The sequence below is a fragment of the Schistocerca americana genome, chromosome 1, assembly GCF_021461395.2.
Source record: "Schistocerca americana isolate TAMUIC-IGC-003095 chromosome 1, iqSchAmer2.1, whole genome shotgun sequence".
Lineage (NCBI taxonomy): Eukaryota > Metazoa > Arthropoda > Insecta > Orthoptera > Acrididae > Schistocerca > Schistocerca americana.
In genome coordinates, this window is record NC_060119.1 from 1,075,934,504 (window position 1) to 1,075,961,339 (window position 26,836).

Genomic DNA, 26,836 nt, shown 5'->3' on the forward strand with positions numbered 1-26,836 from the left:
AGAAACATCATAACAGGCAAGAAAATACTTCAAAAAAGATTTTGTTGGGGAAATTGGTTTGTTCACCTAACAACTCGTTTGGGTATTTTCTCTAAGTTAGTTAAAATTTAGATTGTCTTCAGGAGCATCCTTAAGGAACATGATGACAGCTATGAAGATGTTTTTCTCTTCTTCCTACTTTATGTCCACATTGTTTTAAAATGAGAACCGTGGATTGTTTTAGTGCTACCTATGTTACCGAATTCTCAAACACATATCAAAAGATCTGCCCGTTTAGTGTACATCGGACAGGCACCACATTTTTATACACACGTGACGTTAAGTACTTACTATGAACTAATTGCACTTTGTGGCGAAACTTTTATCCAAGATGAAATATGAAAGACTACTATAATCTTATTCGCAAGGAAAGAACGAATAAGTCTGTGTAATTATGCTTTACGTTCATAATAGACTGCGGTAGACGCACAATATAATCTAAAATTTTCTAACCAATTAAACTGTGCCATGTTTCAAATCATTTCAGCCACAACATTCCAGTTGTGATAGTAGGGTAACGTGCAAGAAGGGAGATTAGTGGGAAACCTCGCGTCGACGTCGAGACAGATGTGAATCATATGCTCCGATTGAGAAAGGATAAATGGTTCAAATGGCTCTGAGCACTATCGGACTTAACATCTGAGGTCATCAGTCCCTTAGACTTAGAACTACTTAAACCTAACTAACCTAAGGACATAACACGCAACCATGCCCGAGGCAGGATTCGAACCTGCGACCGTAGCAGCAGCGCGGTTCCGGACTGAAGCGCCTAGAACCGCTCGGCCACAGCGGCCGGCGAGAAAGGATATGCGAGGTGTCGTTTTCAAAGGAATCATCCCAGGATCTGCATTAAGCTATTTACGTAAACCACGCAAACTCAAATCTGGGTGACCGCACGGAGGTTTGAACCGCCGAATACGAGTGCAACGTCTTTCCAGTGAGCCGCCTCGCACTTCTGTAGTGACTGTTTACTTTTGAAAGAGCATTTATACCTGAAGAAAACCTTCTTAGGCAGTTAAATTTGGCTTTATGCTTTACGGCGATGTGTAAAAGGCTTTCAGTGTTTCTCAAGGTAACTACAGAACAGGCTGTTGTTACTGGTTCGTTTGTATACAGCTCTTATTTAATAAGACAAATAATGTACTGACATCAGACTTAAGGGAAGTGGCGATAACTGTAACATATTTTTATCATTACACGACAGTGGTAGCTTGTCGGATGCCATTTGTGTACTTATTTAACAATCTATGTAGACCGCCAATTGTTTACTCAACGGCCGGAAGCTGCGAAACTGCTAAAATGAAACCAACGTGTCTCTTAAGATTGAGATCTACGTGGGAACTTCGAAAAGCAAGTTACACATTACTAGGGTAGGTCAAATAACTTCACTACACTTCAAAGTGACACAGATACATGGCGCTATCTTGCAAGGTAGTCATAAAGTCTCTACACAACGATCGGAATGTTCTATCAGGCATTCAGTTCCTTGACGACAGAAATTGGCCCCTTAGTCGCAGAGCCAATCGAGAACCACTCTCTGTGCGCCTCATTCTTTGTAAAATCCCTTTGCCTTCGGGTGTTCTTCCAGTTTGACGAGAAGATGGAAATCGCATGGTGCATGATCTGGACACTTTGCAGATGAGCATCGTCCCCATCTGTACAGCTTTTGCCAAATTATTGAGCCAGTTCACTACGGCTAGACGCGACATTCCATTTGGTCCAAATACCGCCAGAATTTCACGGTGAATCAGCATGCTGTTTAGACTTTTTTCCCCCACAAGAGTCGTACTGTCCCACGTGCTTAAACTCTGGAGAACAGTCCCAATTGCCGCGCCATTCCAGTTTTTCACTGTGATGCACCTGTTGTCCTTACCGCAGGACACTTGTCTCTGCAGGAGGAGGAGATTAATGTAAGTTAATGCGGCTGAGTAGAAAGATCAAATCTGTAATGTTCGGATACAGAATTAGCTGATGTCATGCGCGAACAGTCAAGTTGCTTCAATATCTGCGCGTATCGTTGCAAAGCGATATGAGGTGGAACTAGCAAGTGAGAACTGTGGTAGGCAAAGCGAATGTCGACTTCGGTTTGTTGGGAGAATTTTAGGAAAGAATGGTTCACCTGTAAACTTAGAACTACTTAAACCTAACTAACCTAAGGACATCACAGACATCCATGCCCGAGGCAGGATTCGAACATGCGACCGTAGCGGTCACGCGGTTCCAGACTGTAGCGCCTAGAACCGCTCGACCACTCCGGCCGGCAATCAATCTACAAAGGGGACTGCTTGCAATATATCTTGCGCTACATCTTGGAATTTTGCTCAAGCGTGTAAGAACGATTATCAAACAGGATCAACAGGAAGATATTGACACAAAGAAGGGCAGCGCGGATGGCCATATGTTTGAGGCCGGGGAGAGCGTCGCAGAAATGCTGGAAAACTTGACCTGGCACACGGTTGAGGATAGATGCCAACTATACCGTGAAAGTCTACTTACGTTTCAAGAACAAGTGTTAAGTGAGGAATCTAGGGATATGTGACAGCACTTTACATGTCTCCAACAGGGACCGCGTACAGGAGCGCTTCAGAAGTCATTCTTCCTGCGCTTCTTACGCCAACAGGAATACAATTTAATACGTGTTACAGGAGATGGGACATTCTGCCATGCACTTTTCTGTGGCTTGTAGAGTATAGGTGTATACATAGATGTAGAATTGCCTGCAGGAGTATATATATCGTGCACCAGCACTCTCACCTGAAGATGGCGGCCAGTTGGAGCGTGGAAATATTGTGTCATGAAGACGTTATGATCCGGCTGCATACCCGAGAAGAATTATATATATATATATACAGCCGGATCATAACGTCTTCATGACACAATATTTCCGCGGTCCAACTGGCCGCCATCTTCAGGTGAGAGTGCTGGTGCACGATCTCGCCGGATCTGACTTCCCAGCGCAAGCGGCAGCCCCTATATAGGCCGCAGAAGACCCACAACGCGTGCGCGAGAAGGTGCCGTAGCTGCCCTCTAGCGCAGTAAACATACCGCGCCGCCAGTGGTGGAAAGAGGCGAAATCGAGATATCGTTGTCAAAAATTAAAGAAATTTTAAAAGTTTTTATTCCGGCGATTGAAACACAGACCGTTGTTTTTTAATGTCAGATAACACCGGGTCCCAAGTCTTACTTACAAGATAACCCTTGTCTCTATTAATAAGATTGTCAGATAAACGAATCTCTATGGATTCTTTTAAAACACAGTCCCAATAGCGAGATGCAGGGGCAACCATTTGTGTCGCGTCATATAGCATTCTGTGTCCCTCGGTGAGACAGTGCTCCGCCACTGCGGATTTCTCAGGTTGAAGCAGCCGTGTGTGCCGCTGATGCTCAACACATCGGTCCTGAATGGTCCGGATTGTCTGCCCAATATAAGCCTTCCCACAGTGGCAAGGGACCTTGTACACACCGGGCGAGATCGTGCACCAGCACTCTCGCCTGAAGATGGCGGCCAGTTGGACCGCGGAAATATTGTGTCATGAAGACGTTATGATCCGGCTGCATACCCGAGAAGAGTATTATCAATTATTACGCCGGGAAAGCCTCCGTAGTCGCATCAGAAGCCTCTACGGGGAGGAGATGGTGGAACTTGTGAAGAAGTTTGATAAACTTCGTAAGAAAGAGGGCAAGTTGCTGAGTGCCCTCGCCTATTTGCTGAGATGCCGCGATGGAAGAGTAATACCTAAGTTTGCTAGATTTGTGCATTTTATTGAAACGAAAACGGCCAACAACATCAAGAAGCGTGCCAGTTTCGCCTTAGTCAAGGAGCGCATTCGCTTCACTCGAAGACAACTGGATCTCATATCCAGGGATTTACTTTTCTTGCACTTGGAGTTATCGTCGCTGCTGTCGGATGCATCCTGGGAATGGGTGGATATTTCTTCTTGGGCACTATGAGATTGGACGCATAGGAGCGCCGTCAGGAAACAGTCTTCGGAGTTTCAACGGCTTTCTTCACAACCCACGACATCTGATGACGACACCCGTCGACGGACAGTGATTAACCTCACGAGTAAAGAACTGGACGACGCTACGCTGTCAGTGTTGGAGAAAGGCCTGAATTTTGCCCCTACACCGAGGAAAGTGCCTATCACCGAATTCATCTGTGCAGTCGGAAAAGCAGTGTCCAACTTTTCGGAGGACCAAGCTGGAGAGATTAGGCAAGAGGTCTCACATACATTGCGGCGGGCGCCGCCTCCACGAAGTAACATCATCTCTCTCGAAAGGGCAGCCGTCCGGTCCATTAGAGAAGACGAGGATCTGATAGTTCTACCAGCGGACAAAGGCAACGCAACGGTTCTTCTGTCACGTGATGACTATCTGGGAAAGATGGATCTCTTACTTGAGGACTCAGCATACAGAACATTGCAGGACGACCCAACTGAACGGATAAAACGGAAGACGCTTTCACTGCTGAAGAAGAGTTCTTTACCTGACGACGTTCTCAAAAAACTTCGTCCTGGTGCTGCCGTGCCACCGAGACTATACGGCCTACCCAAGATTCATAAGAAAGGGGTCCCGCTTCGTCCGATCGTGAGTAACTTGGGTGCTCCTACCTACAATCTAGCCAAGTACTTAGCATCTGTTCTTGGCGCTCACGTCGGTAAATGCGAACATCACATTCCCAATTCTATGGTGTTTATTCAGAGATTGAAGCCCTTGTCTCTTAGTCCCTGTGATTTGCTTGTGAGCTTTGATGTCGTGTCGCTTTTTACCCGGGTTCCTCTGGAAGAATCCTTGCAATTAATTGGTGAGAAACTGGATGAGGAAGCAACCAGGCTTTGTCGCCATGTGCTGACGTCGACGTACTTTTTATTCAATGACAAATATTTTGAACAGACTGACGGAGTGGCTATGGGGAGCCCATTGTCCCCAATAGTCGCCAACCTTTTTATGGAAGATTTGGAGGACATGACGCTGAAGACGGCGTCCTTAAAACCAACCTGTTTCTGGAGGTGCGTTGACGATACGTTTATAGTATGGCCTCATGGGAGAGAAGCTCTTGACCGCCTCCTAGATCATTTTAATTCCCTGCATCCTAGCATCAAGTTTACCATGGAGGTGGAAAGTGATGGAAAGCTTCCGTTTCTGGATGTTCTGGTGTACAGAAAGGATGATGGGACACTGGGACACAGTGTTTATCGAAAGCCTACGCACACGGACCGTTACCTGCATGCTTCTAGCTGTCATCCATCGTTCCAGAGTACGGGGGTCCTGCGGACGTTGGCAAGAAGAGCTTATGCCATTTCAGATGGAGAAAGCTTGACACAGAAATTGGACCACCTTAAGGTTGTGTTCAAGCAGAATGGCTATACAGATAAACAGATCCGTCGTGCTTTCCAGTTTGGACCATCGCCTGAACCACCAGAAGATACCTGCAAATCGGTGGCTTTTCTGCCTTTTGCTGGGAGCATTTCCTCGAAGATAGGAAGAATTCTAAAAAGATATCATATCAAAAGTATTTTTCGTCCTCCAGCCAAGATTAGAGCGCTTCTTGGCTCTGTTAAGGATGACTTGGGTTTGAGGAAGCCCGGTGTGTACAAGATCCCTTGCCACTGTGGGAAGGCTTATATTGGTCAGACAATCCGGACCATTCAGGACCGATGTGTTGAGCATCAGCGGCACACACGGCTGCTTCAACCTGAGAAATCCGCAGTGGCGGAGCACTGTCTCACCGAGGGACACAGAATGCTATATGACGCGACACAAATGGTTGCCCCTGCATCTCGCTATTGGGACTGTGTTTTAAAAGAATCCATAGAGATTCGTTTATCTGACAATCTTATTAATAGAGACAAGGGTTATCTTGTAAGTAAGACTTGGGACCCGGTGTTATCTGACATTAAAAAACAACGGTCTGTGTTTCAATCGTCGGAATAAAAATTTTTAAAATTTCTTTAATTTTTGACAACGATATCTCGATTTCGCCTCTTTCCACCACTGGCGGCGCGGTATGTTTACTGCGCTAGAGGACAGCTACGGCACCTTCTCGCGCACGCGGGTATATATATATATATATATATATATATATATATATATATATATATATATCCGTATGTGTGGCTATAATGTTCGTAGTTGCTTTACTATTATTTCAAATGGCTTTAATAACATGCTACGAAAAGTATAACAGTCATTCTTATCACTTTCCATATGCGAATGGAACGGGGAGAAACGCTGATTCGTGGTGCAAGCGGAAGTACTCTCTGCCATCATTTTACAGTGGTTTGCAGAGTATGGGGCTACATGTAAATGTAGGTGTGGATGTATACATTATAGCAGAAAACCGTGCAAAGGTGATAGTGCGAGCCCAGAGGGGTCAGAAGGAAGTGCTTTTTTCATTCTGGCAAAAAATATAGTTCCCTGCGCTTTCTTTCGGAACACTTGACCTATACGACATAAGGGAGGCTGCCTGAGAAACGTAACGTTTTTTTTATCTAAAATAGAGAATGGGGAAAGAAAGGGAAGGGATGGGTGGGAATTCGTGACTTCCAGCCGCACGGGGCATTGTGGTAATGCAATGGCTATAGTTGAAAATTTAGCCAAACCAGACTCCAAACCGGATTTATAACAGTGACCTCTCTTTATATTAAGTTCATTAACCCCCTACTCGAAAATTGTTGATTCCCGTAGCAGTTCGGACGACGTTAGTTCATCAGCACTGAAACAAACGTCAAGGATGCACTAATGGCTTCCGAACTGCTACGGGAAAATACAATTTTCGAGTAGGGGGTTAATAGGCGAGGGACGGCATTGCAGCGTGCGATAAGCTGGAAATTTGAGCTGGTTAGAGACCGTGTCCAGACGGTAACCAACCATGAGAAGCGGTAAATCTAGGTTCGAGTCCAGGTCCGGCGTAAATTTTCAACTTCCGCCATTGCCCTACCACACTGCCCTCTGCGGCGGAAATCACGTATGTCCATCCAGCCCTTCCCTTTCTTTCCCATTCTTTATTTCATATAAATGTATGCGCCAGCCGCGTCATCGCGAGTGGTGCCTATTCTTTCGGATATGTTCGACACACACCACTTAAATATATGAAGCTTTGTCGCGAGTCTAACTAGATCTTTCGTTACACCTATATACGGCAGCCTTCTCTGCGGATCTGTCGGCATACGCTTTGCCTGTCAGTGGTTCTATCAAGTGTGTGAACTCAGCTTCAAGGTTATCATAGTCACTGATCCTGAAAGCGCTCGAAGATATTGTGTTACCATTGTTTATTTCTGTACTGGATGGAGTTGCGTATTGGCGTCCAAACATCTTTAAGTGTTCGTGGGTTTGCTAATACTCAACACCAAATAAATGAGACTGCTCACATTACAAAGTGACTAGCTGTCGTGGGTAATTAGTGCACGACTGTCTCCCTACTTTGAACTGTGTTCTTGTGCTGTGAGATATTTCACCAAAGTCGGTCTGCTCAACGGCTGTGTTTTTGTGATCCTCCTTCAAACGTAGAACACAAGGTCTGACTAACAACAACGATATTCGTATACTAATTTGTCCACGTTCCAGCTACGGTCAACTTCAAATTAAAACTCGTCTGTGAGCATAGATATTCCTTCCGCTGCTCAAATTACTTCTGCTCTTCGTTTTCTGCGACGATCTGAAGAGCTCCAGTGATTTTCGTTAATTGGTGGAGCTTAAAAAGCACTCCTTTATTAAACTGTTTGATTTGATGAGACCTGTCGCAACGTAAAAACACAGTTCAAGGTCGAAAATCAGTCGCGCACTAAAAAGGAAGCCCAGTAGCTGGTTAATAATGTGACCAACAAACAGTCTATTCACAAGCTTCCGATTCATTCTTCTATAAAGCAATAAGTCTGAGAACAGGACATAAGCTTCTGTCTCGTCTTGTCCTCTTTTTCTCTAAAACGAAAGTTACTTTCGTGCGGGTAGCGTTCATACTGTCGTGAGATCAGGAAACATGTTTTTCTCCAAGCGACTTTGTACCAAACCAATGAGAGCCAAGTAACCATATATTTTCATTTAACCATCTTAGGGTCGGCCACGGTGGCCGAGCGGTTCTGGGCGCTTCAGTCCGGAACCGCGGGACTGCTGCGGTCGCAGGTTCGAATCCTGCCTCGGGCATGGATGTGTGTGATACACTTAGGTTAGTTAGGTTTAAGTAGTTCTAAGTTCTAGGGGACTGATGACCTTAGAAGTTAAGTCCCGTAGTGCTCAGAGCCATTTGAACCAAGTCTGCGTGACCCGCTGACGTGTCGGAACATCGATGCTGTCGATGACCTCCTGAACGGCAGTTTTCAGCTGAGCAGTGGTTTTGGTGTTATTGCTGTACACCTTGTCTTTAATATATCCCCACAAAAAAGAGTTGCGCGTATTCAGATGCGGAGAATATGGCAGTTAATCGAGACCCATGCTAGTGGCCTCTGGGTACCTCAGAGCCAGAATGCGGTCAACAAGTGGTCCCTCAGGACATTAAACACTCCCCTGCTTTGATGGGGTCCAGATCCATCTTGCATGAACGACAACTTGTCGAAATCAGGGTCACTTTTGATAATGGGGATGAAACCAAACCTTCATGCACCGTTCGGTAGTCACTGTGCCGTCAAGGAATATCGCACCGATTATTCCGTGACTGGACATTGCACACCACACAGCCACACAATGCGGGTGAAGAGACTTCCCGATCGCGAAATGCGGATTCTTGGTTCCCCAAACCCGCCAATTTTGCTTATTGGCGAACCCAAGCAAATGAAAGTGGGCTTCGTCGCTAAACCAAACCATACATGCGCTTACTAATTCCCATCAAGCCTCGCGGCCAACCGTGCAGTTTGAACGTGCTATCGCAGACCGTTCAGAAGTTAAGAAATTTGATTTCACATAGTTCAATAATTATCACACTGTGACTAAGCAGCACATCTCTTTGTTTACGCCTTAGAGTTGAGCGGAGTCGATCGTATCGCAGTTTGTGTACCCAGATATTACACTACTGGCCATTAAAATTGCTACACCAAAAAGAAATGCAGATGATAAACGGGTATTCATTGGATAAATATTATACTAGAACTGACATGTGATTACATTTTCACGAAGTTCGGGTGCATAGATCCTGTGAAATCAGTATCCAGAACAACCACCTCTGGCCGTAATAACGGTCTTGATACTCCTGGGCATTGAGTCAAACAGAGCTTGGATGGCGCCTACAGGTACGGCTGCCCATGCAGCTTCAACACGATACCACAGCTCATCAAGAGTAGTGACTGGCGTATTGTGACGAGCCAGTTGCTCGGCCACCATTGACCAGACTTTTTCAATTGGTGAGAGATCTGGAGAACGTGCTTGGCCAGAGCAGCAGTCGAACATTTTCTGTATCCAGAAAGGCACGTAAAGGACCTGCAACATGTGGTCGTGCATTATCGTGCTGAAATGTAGGGTTTCGCTGGGATCGAATGAAGGGTAGAGCCACGGGTCGTAACACATCTGAAATGTAACGTCCACTGTTCAAAGTGCCGTCAATGCGAACAAGAGGTGACCGAGACATGTAAGCAATGGCACCCCATACCATAACACCGGGTGATACGCCAGTATGGCGATGACGAATACACGCTTCCAATGTGCGTTCACCGCGATGTCGCCAAACACGGATGCGACCATCGTGATGCTGTAAACAGAACTTGGATTAATTCGAAAAAATGACGTTTTGCCATTCGTGCACCCAGGTTCGTCGTTGAGTACACCATCGCAGGCGCTCCTGTCTGTGATGCAGCGTCAAGGGTAGCCGCAGCCACGGTCTCCGAGCTGATAGTCCATGCTGCTGCAAACGTCGTCGAACTGTTCGTGCAGATGGTTGTTGTCTTGAAAACGTCCCCATCTGTTGACTCGGGGATCGAGACGTGGCTGCACGATCCGTTACAGCCACGCGGATAAGATGCCTGTCATCTCGACTGCTAGTGATACGAGGCCGTTGGGATCGAGCACGGCGTTCCGTATTACCCTCCTGAACCCACCGATTCCATATTCTGCTAACAGTCATTGGATCTCGACCAACGCGAGCTGCATTGTCGCGATACGATAAACCCCAATCGCGATAGGCTACAATCCGACCTTTATCAAAGTCGGAAACGTGATGGTACGCATTTCTCCTTCTTACACGAGGCATCACAACAACGTTTCACCAGGCAACGCCGGTCAACTGCTGTCTGTGTATGAGAAATCGGTTGGAAACTTTCCTCATGTCAGCACGGTGTAGGTGTCACCACCGTCGCCAACCTTGTGTGAATTCTCTGAAAAGCTAATTATTTGCATATCACAGCATCTTCATCCTGTCGGTTAAATTTCGCGTCTGTAGCGCGTCATCTTCGTGGTGTAGCAATTTTAATGGCCAGTAGTGTAATTCCCATCAAGCCTCGCGGCAAACTGTGCAGTTTGAACGTGCTACCGCAGACCGGTCAGAAGTTATGAAATTTAATTTCACATAGTTCAATAATTATGAAGCTGTGACTCAGCAGCACATCTCTTTGTTTACGCCTTCAGGGTTGAGCGGAGTCGATCGTACAGCAGTTTGTGTACCCAGACATTGGATGCAAACCCCGTGAAACGGTAACTTCTGAAGTTTATCTACATCTACATCCATACTCCGCAAGCCACCTGACGGTGTGTGGCGGAGGGTACCTTGAGTACCGCTATCGGTTCTCCCTTCTATTCCAGTCTCGTATTGTTCGTGGAAAGAAGGATTGTCGGCATGCTTCTGTGTGGGCTCTAATCTCTCTTCGCGAGATATACGTAGGAGGGAGCAATATACTGCTTGACTCTTCGGTGAAGGTATGTTTTCGAAAATTTAACAAAAGCCCGTACCGAGCTACTGAGCGTCTCTCCTGCAGAGTCTTCCACCTGAGTTTATCTATCATCTCCGTAACACTTTCGCGATTACTAAATGATCCTGTAACGAAGCGCGCTGGTCTCCGTTGGATCTTCTCTATCTCTTCTATCAACCCTATCTGGTACGGATCCCACACTGCTGAGCAGTATTCAAGCAGTGGGCGACAAGCGTACTGTAACCTGCTTCCTTTGTTTTCGGATTGCATTTCCTTAGGATTCTTCCAATGAATCTCAGTCTGGCATCTGCCTACCGACGATCAACTTTATATGATCATTCCATTATAAATCACTACTAATGCCTACTCCCACATAATTTATGGAATTAACTGCTTCCAGATGTTGACCTGCTATATTATAGCTAAATGGTAAAGGATCTTTCTTTTTATGTACTCACAGCACATTACACTTGTCTACATTGAGATTCAATTGCCATTCCCTTCACCATGCGTCAATTCGTTGCAGATCCTCCTGCATTTCAGTACAATTTTCCATTGTTACAACCTCTCGATACACCACTGCATCATCCGCAAAAAGCCTCAGTGAACTTCCGATGTCATCCACAAGGTCATTTATGTATATTGTGAATAGCAACGGTCCTACGACACTCCCCTGCAGCACACCTGAAATCACTCTTACTTCGGGAGACTTCTCTCCTTTGAGAATTACATGCTGCGTTCTGTTATCTAGGAACTCTTCAATCGAATCACACAACTGGTCTGATAGTCCATATGCTCTTACTTTGTTCATTAAACGACTGTGGGGAATTGTATCGAACGCCTTGTGGAAGTCAAGAAACACGGCATCTACCTGGGAACCCGTGTCTATGGCCCTCAGAGTCTCGTGGACGAATAGCGCGAGCTGGGTTTCACACGACCGTCTTTTTCGAAACCCATGCTGATTCCTACAGAGTAGATTTCTAGTCTCCAGCAAAGTCTTGTTATCTGTCATATTGGCTATCAGTGACAGGAGCGGGTGATGAGCGCTCTGGCCGCATATCTCGCGGCCGGGCCGGAAGCGCCTCCGGTTGTGCCTGCAGAGGCGGCGGCCTTGGCTGCGCACTGCGCGCCTGCCCAAAGCACGCAGATGTCGGCTGGCAGCGGGCGCCTCACGCCGCACACCGCTCCTCTCGCCGCTGTCAGCTTCGTTAAATTTATCCCCGTTAGCGCTGACGTGCATCACAAACACAGATCGCGTTAAACACTGCAGGCCAGGTGCCGCTCGTCCTATTGAAAGGCTTTCTCACTCCTCGCCATTTCGGCAACTTGCGTGTCAGTCTGGCTGTTTATGTATGGCACGGCTTCTCCTGTGCGATCACGGATGTGAGTGGATCCTGGTACAGATGCTTCAAACGCCATTTTCCGAGACAGTTAAAAGGTATTGCACGAGGCACCTACGCCTCGGCAGTTAATGACGATGATCACTGCGTCACGCGAGTTATCAATTTTGCAAACAACTAAGCTTAGCCAGCCGGTATGGGTGAGCGGTTCTAGGCGCTTCAGTCTGGAACCGCGCGACCGCTACGGTCGCAGGTTCGAATCCTGCCTCGGACATGGATGTTTGTGATGTCCTTAGGTTAGTTAGGTTTAAGTAGTTCTAGGCGACTGATGACCTCAGAAGTTAAGTCCCATAGTGCTCAGAGCCATTTGAACCATTTTGAACAGATTGAAAACTGTATGCCGGAGTGGGACTCAAACCTAAGACCTTACCTTTCGCGGCCAAGTGCTCCAACCGAGCTTTCGAAGCACGACGTCGAACCGCTCTCACAGCTACCCTACCGCCAGTACCTCATCTCCTGCCTTCCAAGATTCACAGAAGTTCAACTGCCTAACTTGCGAGACTAGCATTCTCGAATGAAAGGATATTGCGGAGACATGGCTTAGCCACAGCCTGTGGCATTGTTTCCAGAATGAATATTCACTGTACGACGGAGTGTGCACAAATGTGAAACTGCCTGCCAGATTAAAACTGTCTGCCGGACCGGACTCGAGCCCGAGTCTCGGATTCATGTTCCGGTCCAACACATTAGCGTACACTCTGCTGCAGAGTGAAAATTCATTCTGGAGTTTCTCAACTGCTTCTAAACGAATTCACGCGATAGCTCGACATTTGGGGAATCTTATACTGTAATTATTCGGCCTTGCCGCAGTGGATACACCGGTTCCCGTGAGATCACCGAAGTTAAACGCTGTCGGGCGTGGTCGGCACTTGGATGGGTGACCATCTAGGCCGCCATGCGCTGTTGCCGTTTTTCGGGGTGCACTCAGCCTCGTGATGCCAATTGAGGTGCTACTCGACCGAATAGTAGCGGCTTCGGTCAAGAATACCATCATAACGACCGGGAGAGCGGTGTGCTGACCCCACGCCCCTCCTATCCGCATCCTCCCCTGAGGATGACACGGCGGTCGGATGGTCCCGGTAGGCCACTCGTGGCCTGAAGACGGAGTGTTTTTAATACTGTAATTATTATCTAAATAGCAATTTTGTATTGCTACTGGGTTGTTCCATCTCTCTTTTGTTTTATTCTCACAATAACCACACGAGACATGATAAATTCAGTAGAAATTCAAAGAATACTCCAAGGTTGTACGTGCCTGTGGGTAAAAGACATATCATTGTAAAATCGGATGTTTCCCTTGAAAATAAATGCTTTATAGTTCTGTGTGTAGTTTAAAATTCGCTCTAAGTCTCGTGCAGAAGACACCGTTTTGTAAAAGTGGATGGATCATCTGAAACAACCTGTAGTTTATTTATGTTACGACCAGACGGAATTTGCAAACCAATGACCATACCTGTGGATTCTTTGATTGCTCTGGAACATGGCTCATTGGAACTATAAAATGTGAAATATTAGTTCATTTTATTGCTTGAATGATGATAAGATTTACTTAACTAGATTCAGTCCTTTGCCACAAGAGTGCTTGCTAATTTAAAACTGTAACTGACTATAAAACCATCACTTGATGCTCTGAGTAACGACCTCCTGTCTTGTAGTACAGTGTTCAACATTTACAAAAGGACGTTTGCATCTGAGACTTCAAAAACTCTTTAGTCCTACGGGATAACGTTGACTTCTTCGGCTGAGGTCACGAACTGAGCGGAACTCCTTGCATCTCAACTCTATATTGACCTCTGTGTGAGAGCGCTGCGGTGCAAGAAAGAAGGTGCGTCTCTTGGAGTGCCTCCCATTCGTCTTTGCAGATTGGAAGACCTCGCTAATGTCTGAGGTATCGATGGGCGTTCCCGACTTTGGTGTGCACTACGATCTTCGGATAATACCAGAATTTATCTTGAGAATTTTAGTGGTCCTTTTATGTTCTCTTTGGGAGTATTACAGGTTACTTTTTGTACGACATTCACTCTCCAGTCCAATGATTTGTGTTCTGATTATCAAATATTCTTCGAGACAATAACACATTTGAATAGAAAATTCGTAAGTAGTATCTCTATCAGTTGACAGTATGGTACCGTCGAATTCGTTTGGGAACTACACGAGTGTACAAAGTACCTGCTTAACTGAGCCTCCTCAACAGAAAAATAATTGTATTTCAGAAAGCAAGCTAGGATACTTGAGTAAAGTTTTTCATTGGTCGTTATACAAGGACAGAGGTTGTGAAGGGGCAGGACGGGGCAGAAAATTGCCATTGGTGTATTGAGAAGAACCACTCAAGTATTCGCCCGAATGGCTCCAAGAAATGTTAATCCGAATGGGCGTACGGGAATACGAACGCTGCATTTCGTGAATACAGTGAGTTGTTTTAGTGTGTTGCCCCACTTGCCAATATTGATGCTACATGCTACATTGACGATAGAGCAGTTCGTCATTTAGTCTTTGGACTTGAGACCTTTCTCATCCCACAGTATGGAGAATAATATGTCTCAAGAAATGAACAGAATAAACAAATGTGTATCTAATCTTATAACGTGTACACGGTGTCAGCATCAATAGGTTAATCCGTGATTCACCTGTTGTAACAGTTCCAAGAGCTTAAGAAATTCATGTGGTTCTTAGGTTTCCAGGAAGTGATTACAATGTGTCCGTAACTTCCTTGTCTCTTAATTGTGAAGATATCACTCAAGCGTAAATCACTACCACAGAGCTCTAGTTACGTAAGCCACGTAAAGTAAAATTTGCATTTTAAGTTCTGGAGGTTTATCTCTATTCTCATTGCTACGAAATGGCAGTTTACTTCTCGCAGTCATCCCTGTTTTCGTTGGCCTTTACAGTAATAATGTTCCCGTATGTTTTTCGGTAGCCTACCATCTAGGTCTCCATAAGAATATTTGCACTATGGCCAATCAACGATGAACAAGCATGGCTATGCCAGTCTCAGTGGTGTAGGACGGCGAGACTGAACCGGTTCAGCATTAGCATCAGTGTGGTGTTCAGGTTGCCTATTTGATTTTCATTTGAACATGACAACAATTAAGAAAGCGATTTAAATGCTTGAGTATCTCGTTGAGAAAAGCAAGTCGCACCGAATACCAAATATTCTGAGTATTGTAGATTTCTTAGCATCCACTTACTGCCGCTGAGGTATCCATACCACACTCAAACCCTCTTGTATAATCGATTCATACGTCATTCTGTAAAATTCTGTTATTAATGACATATGCCGCTTCTCTGGGCGTGGAGTAAATGTATGCCCAGTAAAGAAATGAGACATAGTGGCATACATTTCATGATCACCAATAAATCCTCTAATCTCTTGGGTTAACATTCCTGCTTCTCTGTATTTTATCGTGGATTAAAGATACAGAACACGGTGGACGGTGATCTGTCAATAGTACTCGCACGTCAAAAGTTGGCAGTCCCTTCGGTGCTCTTCAGTAGCCAGCATCGGGTCTCCAACTTTCCCTTCACCGCAGTAATCATCCATAAGTCACAAACACGATAATACACAGCATAAGTACGTTGTACTGACATCCTCACTAAACAGTTGCAAACTGCCCATAGTTTAGAGCAAGGTAACAGCAGACCTCCATTAAAACCTTGTGGCGAGAACGATCAGAGCTATATGCATTAGCATCACGCCCAGTAATACAGACCAGTATTACACAAAAATGACTCATTTACAATTTTTCGGGCGATGAATATAAACATGAGGAATCGTTAATCGTAGTTCAGTGACTCGCTTGTTGAACAACGGTCTTCACCGCCTACAAGCATGACCATCTGCTGCAAATCTTGTCATGAAGTTCTGGCACTTCTTTCCTTTGTAAAGAAGAATGAGAAAACTGTTTCAACCTCACGGTATCGCCGGGGCTGCCTGCATAAGAGAAAGGGGTGACGTAACTGAGATAAACATCCTTGAAGGAGCGCGGTGCGGAACCTGTGACAGAGTTAAGAAACGGATGAGACGAAGAAAATAAGCAAAACGTGAACAGTGAATTTACCGTTATGAATGTTACGCAACAGTGCCACCATAGACTCACGTGCTTAGCATCTGTGGTAGAGTTCATTGAATTTTTTTGTTGGTATAGACTAAATGTGTTAACTGGAAGTGTGGACTGTTAGCTTTCGGTATTTGGAGGCCGCTAAATGTAATAAGAGACAGCAAGAGCAAAATTGTTTTGTAAGTAGTGAAGTCAGCTAGCAAAGCGTAGATGCGTAATCCATTTTTCGGATGTAGCGTTGCACATAATGTCTTCATACAGGCTGAGCTAGTTATGAAGTAAATACGAATTACTTTACACGAAAGTATCGTAATATAGGTACAGTACGTGTTTCACGCCTACTGAAAGCCTGTTGAACGAAATACTTTCGTTGAAAGTTGACAGCTCCGTACGAAAATGCTAAATATTTTTACAAAATTTAAGATTCGGAATCATAAAGCTTTTAACAATTTCTCGTCATAGTAGTTTCAAGGAGTGTCGCTACAAAACGGTATGAAGCGGAACACACACGTTACCAGTTGCAGCAACAGTACAGGTACAATTACAGAAAAACACGCATCTGCAGAGGTTCAAATGGTTCAAATGGCTCTGAGCACTTTGGGACTTAACATCTGAGGTCATCAGTCCCCTAGAACTTAAAAGTACTTAAACCTAACTAATCTGAGGACATCACACACATCTATGCCCGAGTCAGGATTCGAACCTGCGACCGTAGCGGTCGCGCGGTTCCAGACTGAAACACCTAAGACCGCTCGGTCACAGCGGCCGGCGTCTGCAGAGGAAACGACACAGTCGTGCGATTCATTCTAGAGTATGACTTACAGCTGACGTTGATCTAGTAGACATGAGAGGAAGGGCTGAAACAGGTCAAAGTCGTGACGCTAGGGATATAACAGTGTGTTTCGTACACAGGACAGTTTTAAGTACGCTATCCTATCCGAAGTATCCTGATACCTATTAGTAGACATTAAGATGAACTGAGTCTACCCTTCGCCTTTTGACTGCTTGAACGCTGCTAGGGACACTTCGAGTGAAAGAAATGAATGAGAAGAAAATAAGCAAAACATGAGCCGTGAAATTGCCGTTATGAATGTTACGCAACTGTGCCACCATAGTCACAAATAATTGCTTAGCATTTGTAGTTCATTTCACTGAATTTTTTTTTTTAGTATAAACTAAATATAAGCGTGGACTGTTAGCTTGCGGTACGATAGTATTCGCACGTCAAACTTAGCGCTCCCTTCCTGCCCTCTGGTAGCTAGCAGCGAGTCTCACACTTTCCCTTTACCGCAATAATCATCCGTACAGTCATTAATACGATAATACACCGCAAAACTGCAGACCAATATCCTTAACATCTGTTTGCTGTAGAATTCTAGGACACATTCTGAGTTCGAAAGTAATAAATTTTCTAGACACCGAAAAGCTCATGTCCACGTATCAGTACGGATTTAGAAAGCGTTGCTCGTGCGATACCCAGCTTGCTCTTTTCTCACAAGATATACTGCGAACTATGGATGAAGGGCAACAAGTCGATTCCGTAATTCTAGATTTCCGACAGGAATTCGATACGGTACACCACTGCAGACTGTTAACGAAGGTACGTGCATACTGAATGGCTCCCAGATATGTGAGTGGCTCGAAGACTTCTTAAGTAATAGAACGCAGTATGTTTCTCTCGACGGCCAGTGTTCATCGGAGACAGGGGTAACATCAGGAGTGCCCCAGGGAATTGTGATAGGACCATCGCTATTTTCTATATACATAAATAATCTGGCGGGCAGGGTGGGAAACAAATCTGCGGTTGTTCACTGATGATGCTGTGGTGCACCGGAAGATGTCGAAGATAAGTGACTGTATGTTGATACAAGATGACCTAGACAGAATCTCTACTTGGTGTGATGAATGGCAGCTGTCTCTTAATGTAGAAAAGTGTAACTTAATGCTGATGTCACGTCGGTTAAATGTGTGGGCGTAACGTTGTGAAGCGATATGAACTGGAACGAGCATATGAGGATTGAGGTAAGGAAGGCAAATGAACGACTTCGCTTTTTTTTTATTTTTTTTTAAGGCTTTTAGGAAAGTATGGTTCATCTGTCAAGGAGACCGCATATAGGACGCTAGTGCGACCTATTCTTGAGTGTCTGGGATCCACACCATGTCGCATTGAAAGAAGGCATCGAAGCAGTCCAGAAGCGAGCTGCTAGATTTGTTACCGATAGGTTCGATCAGCATGCAAGTGTTACGGATATGCTTCGGGAGCTCAACAACCCGCACTTGAAGCTGACTGCAGAACAATCCTACTGCCGCCAGTATACATTTCGCATAGGGACCGTGAAGATAAGATATGGGAAATTAGGGCTCATACGGAGGCATGTAGATAGTAGTTTTTCCCTCGCTCAATCTGCTAGTGGAACAGGAATGGAAACGGCTAATTGTGATTGAGGGTACTAACCGCCACGCACCGTACGGTGACTTGCGGAGTATGTATGTAGATAAGTTAGAATGCCAGCCTTTCCTACATAGTCGAAACCAGAGAAGGCAGTGATATTGTACGCTGGGGTCTGGAGCGAATTCGACTTTCTAACTCATCCCAAAGGTGTTGCATTCGGTTCAGGTCGGGGCTCTGACCAATTTAGCCCATTCAACAATGTTACTGTCGACAAACTGTAAAGTTTTCTGCTATTATAAATTGTAATTCACCTTTCCTGTACTGGTACAAAGATGAGTGAGCATACAGCTTGAGTAGTGAATAACATCCTTGAGTCTTTGAGTCTGTGTTTAGTTTTCTATGTGGTTGACTTGCTAGTCAGTTGTGCAGCGCTGAGGTGTCCTTACGTATTTGAGGCATAGTAGCGAGCAGTTGAGTTTTTCAGGGAAAGAGATCTGTTACTTGTGAGTCTGGGGAAACTATCTGGAACTGGCTATTATGGCGATAAAAACTCATTTATAATACTTTCTTGTTCTTTATACTGACGGAGAAGATTTTGGAGGAATTTCAAAGGTATATTTATAGTTTATTTCTAATGAGAGAATTTTGTAATTGTTAGTATTCTTACGTCGTGCAGTCTTTTTGTCAATAATCAGAGTTCGATTCTCAAGAACGAATTTCTTTAAAGTAAAGCCCACCTTCATCATACATACCAAAGTTTTAAATATTCTGTCTTGTGTGCTTTGCCCCTTACGTGACACGCAGCAACAGATCGTTTCCGTCAAGTAAACAGCAAAATTTAGAGAAGATTATTTATCTTTAACTGCTGCACCTACTGATTTGCATTTGCTTTCTAAAACGTCAGTACCCCAGACACAAAACAGCAAGCTGAACAAGAGGTAAGTCACTTTTATTTCAGCGCAGATGTCGTCTTGCATCCTAGATTTTCAGTCAACAGTATTGCTAATTTCAAACAGTTATTTTCTTCCGAGTAGAGCAGTAATTTATTTTTGTGGTAATTCCAACCACTATATAACTATAACTCAGTACCGAAGTACATTATGAACGTTAGGTGATACGAAGTGTCATGAGGTTTATAGTTTCATTCCACGATGCCTTTCACATGCGCAACACAGGGTCAACCTGTTTTGCTCAGAAATTGAAGTACACGTTACTTGAAGAAAGAGTTTCTGAAATCAATATATTCGGTTTTCTCACATACAATTTTTTATATGAAGCTTACAAAACCGTTGCCTCACAGATGCTTCTTCGTGACAGGGTGCATTGTCGTGCTGATCAATCAATCGTCGTCTTCGAGCTGGTTCCCTGATGTACGAAATATACACTGCTGTAAAATGTGTTCCTATACTCCCGCATTTTGCATTTTCTTAAAAAAGGAGAAGTTGAAATGTCCGAGACTGATTTCTTGCTCAGGTCTGCCATGGGAGTCAGTGGGCTCTCCTGCCTGACCCTTCCTGCCGTTGCTGCTTCTCTTCTGAAAGCACAACACTCCCCGCATCCTTTTATACCGCAGGGTGCGCCTCTTGTGACATCTAGTGGTCAATTCCGTATTACATATGGATAGCAGGATATTTTTGATGAGACAGTGTAAGTGCTCAGGAAACAATGGAATTCGTTCAAGAAATAACACATACTCGCTAACGGCTCTTCTGTACGTCTAGAGAGGCATTATCCGATGTATCTTCTGAACTGATTCTGTCGCTTCCGTTGCATACCTTCTGAACGAGGTAAAGGTATTAGCATACTCACGGAGGAGGAACATGGATAATCATTTTTGCCTGGGTCCATCCACTAAAACATTAGACTAGAGAGAAACAAGTAATTGTATAAACTTCCTTTTGCTGTATCGTGCGCTACATACTTCTATGTTATGTATCATGAGTATGGCACCAGAACAAGCTTTGCAGCATAATGGATGTATCATCGTAGAAGTTGGCGGACAAAACTGCAGAGCACGTTTTCTTTTTAATCACTACAACCTCTGGGCTCACCTAGCGAGGTAGTGCAGTGGTTAGAACACTGGACTAGCTTTCGGTAGGACGGACGGTTCAAACCCGCGTCCGGCCGTCCTGATTTAGGTTTTTCCTTGATTTCCCTAAATCGCTTCAGGCAAATGCCGGGATGATTCCCTAGAAAGGCACGGCGGACTTCCTTCCCCATCCTTCCCTAATCCGATGGGACCGATGACCTCGGTGCTTGGTCACCTCCCCCAAATCAACCAACCAACCTCTAAGCGACGACTATTTTATTATAATTAAAAATATGAATGTTGAAACTGTGGGGCACAAAATAATGAAACCTCGATAACAGTAAATGAAATAAATAACTTAAGTCTGACGTGTGCATATGTCATGACTATGGAGTACGTCCAATATTGGCAGCAAAGTGCTTCAGAGGAAGTCAGTGACGATAAGCTTTTGTTGTGGATGAGTCTGTTCACAGTTGAGTCCATCAGAAAATTATCAGCTGTGTCACTGGTATTAGAACCTTCCCGCTGTCTTGAATTTGCTTTAGGATTTTCAGATTCCCGGCTGGACTAAATGTTTTCTGAAGCTATGAACTGTCACTTTCGTTTTTTATTCCTGGCTGTTGTCGCAGTTTCAGTATGGCTTGCTCCTCTTCTTAGTGTCTACTGGGCCCTTACGGTTCGCAGGGAGGACACTGTAGCTCGTATTCTGCGTTAGAATATTCGTCTCATTTTACACTACTGCACGGAAAGTTTGGGATGACCACTTCGTAGCTTGCATTGTAGTCCTGACATGTCACATTATGTCGTAGGACGTACTTGGTTCGTGTCTAAGGGACCCGAACTTAGATTGCGCAGTCACGCCGGCGCTGGACGACTTGCAGCTCGAAACGTCTCTTGTGTCTTCGCTATTACTTACAAGGGAACCTCCCCATCGCACCCCCCTCAGATTTAGTTATAAGTTGGCACAGTGGATAGGCCTTGAAAAACTGAACACAGATCAATCGAGGAAACAGGAAGAAGTTGCGTGGAACCGTGAAAAAAATTAGTAAAATATACAAACTGAGTAGTCGATGGGCAAGATAGGCAACATCAAGGAGAATGTGAGCTCAGGAGCCTCGTGGTCCCGTGGTTAGCGTGAGTAGCTGCGGAGCAAGAGGTCCTTGGTTCAAGTCTTCCCTCGACTAAAAATTTTACTTTCTTTATTTTCGCAAAGTTATGATCTGCCCGTTCGTTCATTGACGTCTCTGTTCACTGCAATAAGTTTAGTGTCTGTGTTTTGCGACAGCACCGCAAAACCGTGCGATTAGTAGACGAAAGGACGTGCCTCTCCAATGGGAACCGAAAACAATTGATCGCAAGGTCATAGGTCAACCGATTCCTCCACGGGAAAACACGTCTGATATATTCTATACGACACTGGTGACGGCATGTGCGTCACATGACAGGAATATGTTGTCGACCCACCTAACTTGTACACTTGGCGAATGGGTAAAAAGATTCTTCTGCCTTGCCCGATTTAGGTTTTCTTGTGGATGTGATAATCACTCCCAAAAAAGTGATGAAAACATAAGAGTTTGTCACATAAACTGAAAATAAAAAAATAAACTTTTCACTCGAGGGAAGACTTGAACCCAGGACCACTTTCTCCGTAGCTGCTCTCGCTAACCACGAGACCACGGCACTTTTGAGCTCACAGTATCCTTGATGTTGCCTATGTTCGCATGGACTACTCAGTTTGTATATTTTACTAATTTTTTTCATAGTTTCATACAACTACTTCCTGTTTTCTCGATTGATCTGTGTTCAGTTTTTCAAGGCCTATCCACTGTGCCAACTTATAACTAAATCTAAGGGGGGTGCGATGGGGAGGTTCCCTTGTTAGCTTAACCCTGGACACAGTTTTAATGTTAGTAGAAATCCAGGCCCTGTGGTTGTTATGACGTTCTGCCGCTAGTGAGGCGCCTGTCAGTATCCAGTAGATAAGTCGTCGGAATACATCTCCTACCGGCAGGCAAATACATAATTTAGCTCTTAGGGTCAGTAAGGGCTAGCGATACTACAAAAAAATTAGGGCAGTCAGGAAGACAGATATCTAGGCAGGTAACACCAACGATCTTGATCTTTCAAACGGTTGAAACAGGAACACTCGTTACAATACCAACAAAATTAATCTGCCACGCGGTGGCCAGATTGCGAAATAGAACACACATTGAATAACAAGGCAACTTGATTCACTTACGGGCCCAGGGTATTTCATAAGACGACTAGTGAGCAATGACTTGATAGTAGAGAGAGAATCGTTTGGTGTTAGGTGATTACTTGGTTTGACTGCGAAGAGTCCGGCGCCATTCATACGGTGTCTCGCCTTGGTCTGTCGTCTTAAAAAGCGTTGCGATCGTCTGTAACACTGCAGCTTGTCTCACCTAATCGTTTGTTTGGGGTTCATTTACATGTCTACATCTACATGATTACTCTGCAATTCAATTCAAATTAAATGTTTGGGAGAAGGCTCACGGAACCAGATTCAGTATATTTCTCTGCCGATCCGCCCTCGAATGGCACTTGGGAAACGTAAACATCTAAATGTTTCCGGGCGAACTCTGATTTATCTTATTTAATCACGATGGTCACTTCTCCCTATTTAGGTGGCAGTCAACAAAATATATCTGTTTTCAGGGGAGAAAGGTGGTGATTTTAATTTCGTGTATAGAGTTCACCGCACCTAAAAACACGTTTGCTTTGATAACTGCCACCGCAACGCACTTATCATATCCCCTCTCCCAACTCCCCAATTTCACAGTAATACAAAGCGAGTTGCCATTCCTTGGATTTTTTCAATGTTTTCCGTTATTTCAGTCTTGTAAGGACCCATACCATGCAGCAGTATTACAGAAGAAAATGGACAAACGCAGTGCAGGAAATCTCTTTATCACACTTGTTGCGATGTTTGGTTCGCCTTCTTCAGAACATTTTCTGTGTGACGGTTCCAGTTTGTTGTTCGCAATTCTAATCACCAGAATCGAAGGAAACTTTTCTGGCCGTAAGATAGCACCAACCGAATTATCTCTCACTTGCATCCAACAGTGTATTGATCTTTCTAAAGATCAGACAAGAGTGGTCCTGGGGCGCTGAGATTCAGCGTTAAAAACAGAAAGTGTGTTCATGACGCGGAAGGTGCTCTATACCGGTTTGCTCAGCTGATACCGCATACGTTCTTCTTTGGGCGGCAAGGTTTCTCAAGTTCCGACGCTGCACTCACTAAAATAACTCTCAGGAATTCACCTGCCCGTGAAAAACGGACAAGGCTGTTTTCAATCAAATAGTCTTTGCAACTTCTGGCAGCCATATTGATTTATATACTGCTTAATAAATGATGATGGCTATATGTCTGAAATTCGATATCCAATGCTGCAGTGCCAGGCGATCACGTTAATAACTCTCTGCTCTTTTTATCTATTGTCTGTAATAATCCAATCTTTGGCCTGAGTCAATGAATTCGGTAATCACAAGCTCGGTTCAGGTGCCCAGTGCGTCTCGAAAGTGACTCCTGAAATAGAAAGTGGATATTGGCTGGTGATTCACCAAAAAGTTTGGAACAAAGTTCTTGGACCTTAGGCTTGTTAAGAGTAAGGTTCGGTGACCAGTTATGGTTGTAAGTTCTCCACTGTAGGATTCCACGAGCAGCGGCAGCAGACGTGTGAGCGGTGTCCGCGGGCAGACGGCGCAGTACGGGCGAGCCTACATAACTGGCTTAGCGCCGCAGGCTTCGGCTAACGGCTTCTCTCTTATGCAGCGGGTCTTCGCGCACCGCCAAATAGCTCTCCCGCCAGACCACTTTGTGTTCACAGCCGGGGAAATTCCGCAGGAGGCGTCAATTTTCTGTCATATGCTCAAGAGGCAAGCTACCTCGAACAGAATGACTTCCTCCGTGCTATCCGGCACCGATTCTGCAAACCCAATTTGCCACTTTTCTCGGATCACATCAGAACCTTACCGAGGCAGTCCTGCATCCCTGGAACTGCCACAGCTGCAGATCGTATATCACACCATTTTCAAATGACTCATTTCCTGTAAGCAAAGGCCTGCTTGTCTTGAAAAATATGCAGCTGATTTTGGTTTCAGATACAGCAGCGGAGCTAGTGAACAAAATAGTTACTTTGAAGTTCCAGGCGAAAGAACGGATGATGAGCATTGATACGGCTTCCTGCTTGGATATAGTTCAAATGGCTGTGAGCACTATGGGACTTAACTTCTGAGGTCATCAGTCCCCTAGAACTTAGAACTACTTAAACCTAACTAACCCAAGGACATCACACACATCCAAGCCCGAGGCAGGATTCGAACCTGCGACCGTAGCGGTCGCGCGGTTCCAGATTGTAGCGCCTAGAACCGCTCGGCCAAACCGGCCGGCTTGGATATTCTCTAAGTTTTTTCGAAGATATGCTTATCCAAACATTGAAACTGTTTTGAGGATACTTATAATAGCTCCAGCGGCTGCGGACTCTTGTGTAAGCAGTTACAGCAAATTATAGACGATAAAGAACTTCTTAAGGTCGAGTGTGGGTGCAAGACAGCGTTAAATTTACCTGTCTTATCGATAGAACACGATACAGCTGCGAAGATTGACTTCGATGGCGTAATCAATGAGTTTACTTAGCTCAACACAGGGTAATATGATCTCAGATTGTATTAAAAACGAAATGCCTGGAAAGAGATATTTTCTCATTTCGTATTTATAGCACTTCCTGTTTTAGTTGCAAACAACAGCTTATGAGGAGCAAGGAAGCAAAGTGCATTATTTTCCTAGCAGACCAGTAACTCATCCTGCGGCTTCGACTTTCAATCCCCAAACACTCATTTATGATCAGTAATTTGGTTCCAAAAATGGCTCTGAGCCCTATGGGACTTAACATGTGTGGTCATCAGTCCCCTAGAACTTAGAACTACTTAAACCTAACCAACCTAAGGACATCACACACATCCATGCCCGAGGCAGGATTCGAACCTGCGACCGTAGCAGTTGCGCGGCTCCGGACTGAGCGCCTAGAACCGCGAGACCACCGCGGCCGGCTTAGTAATTTGGTTGAAATATCATAGCAATAAAGCGAGGTTTCTCTACCTGTAATGGGTTATACCCTTACAAATTGGCCATTGCTTATCACTGAGGAGTATGATGCGATGTTCATCACTCAAGGATAGTAGCACTCAAAAATAACACAATTACTCACTTCAATGCTGTCTTCACGAAGGTACAGATTGTGACACTATCAGATGATTAGACCATCCTGGCCTTCTTAAACTGTTTCTCGTAGTGTAACAACATTTTGCTTAGTGAAAGACGAAGTAAGTCAATCGGCGCATGAACCATATTCCTTGCCGTTTCGATATTAACCACAGTATTGTGTTAAGACGTCGTAGGTAGTCTTCTCTAGCTTTCAAAGCTCTTATGTGTCGTCTGCCTCGGCAACTATTATATCACAAATGGTATGTAAATGTACTTTCCAAATCTCGACGTCTGTTGATGCTAACAGATCAACAGCTACGGAAAGACTGATTATAATGCATACGAGGACAGATATAAAGGAACCCTGAAGATGGATGCGACTTGTCCAAATATAACCTGCAGTCTTTTCTCAATTTGTACCTACCCATCTCTTTAGGCATTTCACCCTACGGGCTTTTCGTAGCTGTACATCATCTTAATGGAATTTATGAGCGAGGTAGTGGGGACTCGATATAGTAACTTCGACTTGTTTTTAAATTTAGACAAACAATCCTGATGCACGTACACTATGTACTTTCGCCAGGTCGTACCATATGAATGTCGAAATGAAATTTGTAGAAAGTCTCCTGAAGAAAGGATTGACATAGTTAATCATATAATTAATTTCGAGTATATAATCAGTACTACTCGAACTCCTCTTCATCTTTAAAACAAAAGTACTGTTCTACCTTTTCAGTTAGGGGCGAAATTTCTCGCTGCAACACAGCAGTACATCTACATATACATGATTACTATGAACTCCGCAATTAAGTGCCTGACAGAGGCTTCATCGATACACCTTTAAGCTGCTTCTCTACCGTTCCAC

At 44.6% G+C, this 26,836-nt stretch overlaps 1 protein-coding gene across 1 annotated transcript in view; it reads left to right on the plus strand.

Annotated features, from left to right (window-relative positions):
- The window catches only part of LOC124549890 (carbonic anhydrase 13-like), a 255,948-nt gene that overhangs the window by 60,159 nt on the left and 168,953 nt on the right, over positions 1-26,836 (plus strand). The gene's annotated exons all lie outside the window — the stretch shown is intronic.